Consider the following 7514-nt stretch of genomic DNA (forward strand, 5'->3'; position numbering starts at 1 on the left):
AACATATAGAGAGTAAAATGGGGGATAGAAGAAGAGAGGAGAGCGAATAGCAAAAAAATGTTGAATGCGTAGAGAGTCTTTGGAGCCACTCGGAGGTCGAGTGGAAAGCCAAATAGCTGAATTGATAGTAGCATATTGTTGTTGGAGTTGCTTGGAGGTTGAGCGACTCACAAAGGCATGCAAAGGCTAAGAGAAAGAGCTTAGAGAAGCTAGAGGAAAGAGCGAGAGCTACAGCTAGAGCCAAGAGCCAGAGCGAGTGCCAAAAGTGAGAGATGAGAGCTAGAACCAAAGCCCGAGCCAAAGAGCTAGAGCTAGAGTCAGAGCCAAGAGCCAGAGCAAGAGTCAGAGCTAGAAAGCCGAAGAGCTCCAAGAGCCAAGGGATAAGTTGGTGTTCTGAGCCCAATGTTCATGTATAAAACATTGGAGTTAAGTGTAGCACTTGTAAAATAATTGAAGCCATAATCCCAGAGAGCCTAATCGAGTTGATTAGAGCTCAAGGAGATGTAGCGCAAGACATCAGGGTGAACTCCATATTATATTGTTGTCTTATGCGTTTTTTTTACTGCTACTTTAACTACTGTTATATGCATTTATATAGCAGTTTAAGTACCTTCCCATATCAGCACAAACAACAGATTTTAAAGTAAATAACCAACTGAAAACAAATGCAAGCATACACCAATATTTTCAAGCATTTCTTATTTCCGCATTGGTTGATCAAATAGACTTGGGAAAATTTAAAGCTTTGGAAGTGGGAGAGGTTCTTGTAAGTTAGACAAGAAGCCTAAGAGCCCCATTTTCATATCAATAGATTATGTTCTAATATACTCTAAGAACTAGGAGGAGCATAAATAACATTTGAAAATAACATTGCAAACGTTAAGGGAAAATCAGGTGCATGCTAAATTCAAGAAGTGTGATTTTTTTTCAAAGATCAAATCTAGTACTTTGGTCATGTTATATCAGCATATGGCATTGTAGTAGACTCAAAAAAGATCAAAATAATCATGGAATGGACAGCCCCAAAGAATGTCGTTGATATCAGATCATTCTTGGGATTAGTGGGATACTATCGTAGATTCATTGAGGGGTTTTCAAGGATTGCCTTTCCGATGACCTCCTTGCAAAAAAAGGGATGAGCCTTTCATTGGACAAGCAAGTGTGAGCAAAGTTTTGAAAAATTAAATCATCTGCTCACCACCGTACGAGTGTTAAAAGTGGCAGATCCGGAAAATCCTTTCGTGGTCTGCACAGATGCGAGCAAAGAGGGTGTTGGTGGAGTGCTGGCATAGGAAAGAAAGGTGATTGGTTATGAATCTCGAAATTTGAAGGAGTATGAACAACGATATTCAGCATATGACCTCGAATTGACAGCAGTAGTGCATGCATTTAAAATGTGTTGTCATTACCTACCAGGAAAGAAATTTTTATTGCTAATAGATCATAACAGTCTTAGAAATTTCTTCAACCAGTCTAGCTTAAATGCCCCACAGGCCAGATGGACAACCTTCTTAAGTGAATTCAACTTTGAGATGAAACATTTAAAAGGAAAGGAAAACCGTGTGGCCAACACTATGAGTAGAAAGTACACTGTATCTATGAGGTTCAAATGAGCCAAGTGAGTTCAAATATTCCCAAATTCATTAAGGAGGCAGCTAACAGAGACCTGGGGTATACTTTCCTTTGGAAACAAATAAAAGAAGCTCTGCTAAAAAAAGAAAGATCGGAATTCGTAATAAATTGCAATAATCTCCTTACTTTTAAGGATAGAATTTACATTCCTAACCAAAACTCAGTTAAACTATTAATTTTGGATGAGTTTCATAGAAAACCTTGTGCTGGTTACCTAGGTTATCAAAAGAATGTTTTCAGCCATAAAAAAGGGGTACTTTTGGCCTAGATTGAGGGAAGATATTGCAGAATATTTGTCCAAATGTTTAGAGTGTCAGCTCGTGAAGGCTGAACACCAACATCCCGCCAGATTATTACAATCGATGCCCATTCCAGAATGGAAATGGGAGACCATATCTTTAGACTTCATCACTGGTTTGCCCCGTACAAGGAAACAACATGATTCAATTATGGTGGTAGTAGACAAATTAAGTAAGACAACTCACTTCATACCTGTGAAGTCCACATACAAAACCGTGGAAATCGCAGAAATACTTATGAAGGATATTTTTCATTTACATGGGATACCCAAAGTGGTGATTTTAGATAGGGATGTGAAATTTACATCCACCTTCTGGAAAAATCTTTTTTCAGGATTAGGTACTCAGATCCAGTTTAGTACTGCCTACCACCCCCAAACAGATGGATAGACTGAATGGGTAAATCAGTTGTTGGAAGACATGCTACATGTGTTCATGATGCAGCAACCACACAAGTGAGAGGATTACCTCCATTTGGTGTTGTTTGCATATAACACAGGGGCTTAGCTGGGGGAGCAATATCATACCACGTGGGTTCATATTGGGGGATATATATTGAGGGGAAAATGACATAATATATTGGGGGATATATAGGGGGTAAAGGGTTTTTATATTAGAAAATATAGAAAATGGAGCTCAAATTTAATGAAAAAATATAAAGGGGTGTAAAAAATGCTAATGAAAAAATGGATACCTACAATATCTAGTGAAATTAGGGGTCTTTTAAATTAGGAAGCTATATTGGGTTTATATTGGTAGGGGGTTAAATAATGTGATTTTTAGAGAGATTTTCCAATATGTAGTCAAATTAAGGGTATTGTTTAATATTCCATGAACACACATGATATGTCAGAGGTTCATTGAGTGAATCCCCCGTGGCATATACTAATGGACATCATGAATCGCTAGGCATGAGCCCCTTCGAGGTGTTCTGTGGGAGAAGATACAAAGTCCCATAGATTGGAATAATCTGGTTAATAAGTTAGCACTAGGTTCTGATATGCTTGTAGAAATGGAGGAAGTTGTCAAGAAAGTTCAAAAAAAATTAAGGGCAACCCAAGATAGAAAGAAGGTGTATGCAGATAAAAAGAGGACATTCAGGGAATTTCGACCAGGAGATCACGTTTATCTAAGAGTGAAGCCTCAGAATAGCTCCTTGTAGTGGCAAGGCTGTGCTAAATTAGCACCCCGATACTGCGGCCCTTTGAAGTCTTGGAACGAATTGGACTGGTGGCCTATAAGCTTGCACTACCAAGCCACATTTGGGTTCATAGTGTATTCCACGCATCATTACTAAAGAAATATGCATATAACTCTCAACACATTATTGATTGGGAAAATGTTTAGGTAAACGGTAAATGGGTATCAAACTGAATATACTATTTTTCTGTGTTTTAGAGAAGTAACCGAAATTGTTTTTATGGTGCAGGTCAAACGGGAGGAGAGTTCCTGGCAGAACCTCTTCATATTCTCGATCAATGGGAAACCAACTTGTGTAAGCGAGCCATCACCCAGGTTAAAGTGCAATGGAAGCACTTTGGCCCGAAAGAGGCCACTTGAGAAGAGGAGGAAGCTATGTGGAATGTTTACCCAACATTGCTTTCTGATAGTAAAGAGAACATGAGGGATGGTGTTCCTCATGTGGGGGGGAGATGTAACACCCCAAGTTGCATAAAAATTGTTGAGACTACTAATTTGATTTTTACTTAATGATTTTGTAAATTTTATTACATTATGATGTTAAATATTAACTGACTGAAGTTGGATTACCAGATCCATACATTGAGACTATCTAAATTTGGTAACACTACTTTAACAAGACCAATTTCTTTTTTTTTGTTAATTAAAAGAAGTAGTTGCTCAGAAGTTGTTGAGAGGGTAAGAGAGGCAAAAAGAACCATCCTAGAGCTGGGTGAAACAACCAGTAGGAAGGTTTCTCAACACAGTCACCAAAAGGAGTATAGAATTTAAGGCTAGATAGGAGTCCTGAGGCCCACTATATTGATTGTAACTCGATAAAGTCTAGTGTAAAAGATAGAAGATGCTCGGGGGAGGGTCTAGACATGATTACCAGACTCGTGGTTGGGAGGTGAGACCTTCTGAATACATTCTCCATTGCAGAATAACAAACACAGTAAGGTAGCAGACTTCTACAAATTTATTACTATCTTGTGAATATGATTACTTGACTTACAAGATTAACAAATAATTAATGTAAAAAAAACTATTTTTCATTATAGATAATATTATGTTAACTATAGGTAAACAATCAAGTAGGATAGAAATTTTATTATTAAACTGATAGTCCTTGGATCTTGTTAACAGTCCAATGAATAACGGGTAAGCTAAATCAATACAAACTATTGTTTTGAGGCTTCTGTGATTTGTATTATGTGTAAGGTTTTCTTCTGGGATTGTCGCATCCATAATTATTTGAATCGACATTTCAAGCCATCCATCGTGGCTCATCATCAGTATGGATGGCTCGAAATGTCGATTCAAATAGTTATGGATGCAATAATCCTGGAAGAAAACTCTACACATAGTACAAACTAATTATTGTTTGTAGAGTAGGAAATTAAAATAAATTCCAGAGCAACAGGATTAACATATATATATATATATATATATATATATATATATATATTAGAATAGACTATGAATGTAGCTTGCCATTTAAACAATGAAAAGTGTAAATATTTTTCTGACTAGAAGCACAATACTCATATAGTATAGTGGAATAGAAATATTAACATATATCTAAATATGAGACAAACACCGACTGGCAGTAAAATGCTTTTCATTCTGGTCTTTAAAAGTCATATAACAAGTTGTAAGGGACACTGATTGAACCTTTACCAGAAAATTATTACTTAGAATTGACCTAGTACCTCTGTCAAAAGCATAACACAGAAAATCGATACGCGAAGAATAAGGAGAATGATGTAAACATTCAAATAACCTGAATAAATCGGAAAGCGTTTCATACATAAAAAACCCTGAAATAGTTGAAGCTTTCATAACAACCTTTGGAAGGCATGCTCAGACTCCTTAACTTAAAGAGAAAAATATTACAACAGAGTCCACAAAAAAAACTAGAGATAGACTCTTAATACTACTGTCGGCAATCGCCGAGCATAATATTCGTTCTTCAGGCCTTACATTTAAAAGAAAGAAAATGTCTTGACAGAAAGGGCTTGTCGACTAGCCAAAAATCTAAGTCAAATAAACTATGGTAGTAACCCATAAACTAAGATCACTTATAAGGGAGAAACCCCCATTTAAAACCATAAAACGATTCAATCCGGAATCATAATCAAGAGAAACAACTCCAACCTAGAAGTAAACCGAAATATGGTAAGCTCCTTTGAGTTCAGTGGCTACAGTCCAAATAAACAAACCTCCTAAAAAGATTATATAACTATGAGCAAAGGGTGAGAGCTTGTTATTTTTGCAGAGCAGAAACCCTCATTTAGTTAGATATATAAACCTAATTTTTAAACATAGTAGGGTCTTACCTGGAACAGAGTGACGGTCTCGATAAATTTCCTGCCTGCAAAACAAATGGAGGTTCAGTTCCTATCTGAATATGGGTTCAAGAAAAAAGATTTAAAAATGAAAACCCTGATTTTTTTAAGCTAAAAACCGAAAAGAGATAGTTCCCTAAATCTTTCATAAGGAAACATACCTGGTTTGGTTAATCCTTGATGCTGCCAACCTACCGTCATTTCCAAAGCCTCATGGGCCATTCCTACATATCAGTGAAAGTTATTAGAGAAGGATTGAACACGAAACCTCTAAACAGAACCAAATTACGAATCTGAGAAGTAAAAACCTCATTATTTGGCTCCACTGTAGGGCATACCTACTCTGCGGGGTCAGTCGCCCTCACCAGCTCAACCATTAATGCGTACTATAACCAATGGATAGTTCTACATCGCAGAGCAACAACAGATGAAAGGGTAACTACAACAATGAAACCTCCAGGGTTCGAACACGAGGAATCAATTAGAGGGATAAACCCTATCCAACTCTCATCGTCTGATCGAAGGATCGAGATCAACGATGGAAAAACAAAACAGTTGGCATGAACAAACAAAGGTATTAACCCAATTAACCATTGCACACCGCGTGTTGCCAAGGACAAGTGCCAACACAATGAAGTACCCGAGAGATAAATGTGCACATTAAGCCCGAAGAATTCCCAACGGATCTCCTCACCTATACATTGAATGTACATTTATTCTCACTGAAAAAGTGTGAAATGAAATTAATCATCAATATTGTTTGAGAACCGATATATATATATATATATATATATATATATATATATATATATATATATATATATATATATATATAGACATGTATACTTATTTCACTACCAAATGAATAAGGCCAATGGTTTTAATTTGCCCCAGATATTTTTTTTTTATTATGTAGTTTTTAAAGATTTAGATAGAGTTTATGGTATAGGTGTTACATTTAATCTCCACAAAATATTGTTAAATATTCTTAATAATAGCGATCTTAAAAATAATTATGTTTTTTCTGTTTTTTAATTAAATTGACAAATTATTTACTGGTTGTATAATAGACGTGACGGAGTTAAGTCACTCCATGATGTGAAGATTACCACAAAAATCTAGTCATTTTAAGAGTTGTGGCCCCATGTGCCCCTGGTCGTAGTTTCTCAAGCCACACGTCAAGCTTCATGTAATCTCTCATGAACTGAGGCCATTTGACCAAAAAAACAATGATGAATTTAAAAAAATGACATATGAACATGTGTCATATTAATATGAATTATGGTTTTTTGAGCATATGATATTAGTAAGCTTTCGTATTGGTCCATATCATTGTAACAAAACGTATTTACAAATTAAAAATCTCCATAATAAAATAATTTTTCATGTTTAAAAAATCATGTTGCATATAAAATTAATATATATTTTTATAAATATTTTTAATAATAATTTAAAATAAAATAAAAATTTAATTAATTTTTATATTTTTAAAAGCCGTAGTCTTTAACGAGACTTTTTGAAAGCCTTTCCGGCGATTTTTTCCGGTGAAAATCCGGCAGTAATTTATTGAAATCGAAGTTTGATAACTAGTTTCTGCACAATGAAAGCGTCCCAGGGTTTTTCAGGGTGCTGAATCCGAATATGCAGTTAAAAAACCATTTTAACTGCAACAAATCATGATTTCATCTCAATTTCTTCCGCCGGATTCCGTCACCGGAATCTCAAAAAGTCGCATTATAGACAACTCCTTTTTAAAATTTTGCCAAGTAAATTATATTATTATAATATGAGATAAATTTTGATTTCATTTAATTTCTAACGTTACAGTAATTCAATAAATAAATATATTTATTTTTATTATAAATAAATATTTCATTAATTATATTAATTTTAATTTATTTAATTTTTTCAAAATGAAACGGGTATTTAAAATTATCTCGAAAAGAGGTTAGTCTCACTGCTTTGCTTATGCCTCTTATTTCTGTAAAAATGTCTTACCTAACAGGTCATGACAGTAGGTGAGTAGAGTGGAAAAGCGAGTGAGAGAAAACGAAGG

At 35.3% G+C, this 7514-nt stretch overlaps 1 long non-coding RNA gene across 1 annotated transcript; it reads right to left on the bottom strand.

Annotated features, from left to right (window-relative positions):
- Positions 1–5261: 5261 nt before the first annotated feature.
- On the bottom strand, positions 5262–6012 carry LOC149151783 (uncharacterized). Its single transcript, XR_016262816.1, has 3 exons — positions 5797–6012; positions 5620–5682; positions 5262–5484 (listed from the first exon to the last, which is right to left on the bottom strand). It is a non-coding gene; the product is annotated as an uncharacterized LOC149151783 (long non-coding RNA).
- Between the last annotated feature and the right edge of the window lie 1502 nt (positions 6013–7514).

The sequence above is a fragment of the Pinus tabuliformis genome, chromosome 9 (assembly GCF_031772625.1).
Source record: "Pinus tabuliformis cultivar Carrire ecotype Pingquan chromosome 9, CPIR1, whole genome shotgun sequence".
In the NCBI taxonomy this organism is placed as follows: domain Eukaryota; kingdom Viridiplantae; phylum Streptophyta; class Pinopsida; order Pinales; family Pinaceae; genus Pinus; species Pinus tabuliformis.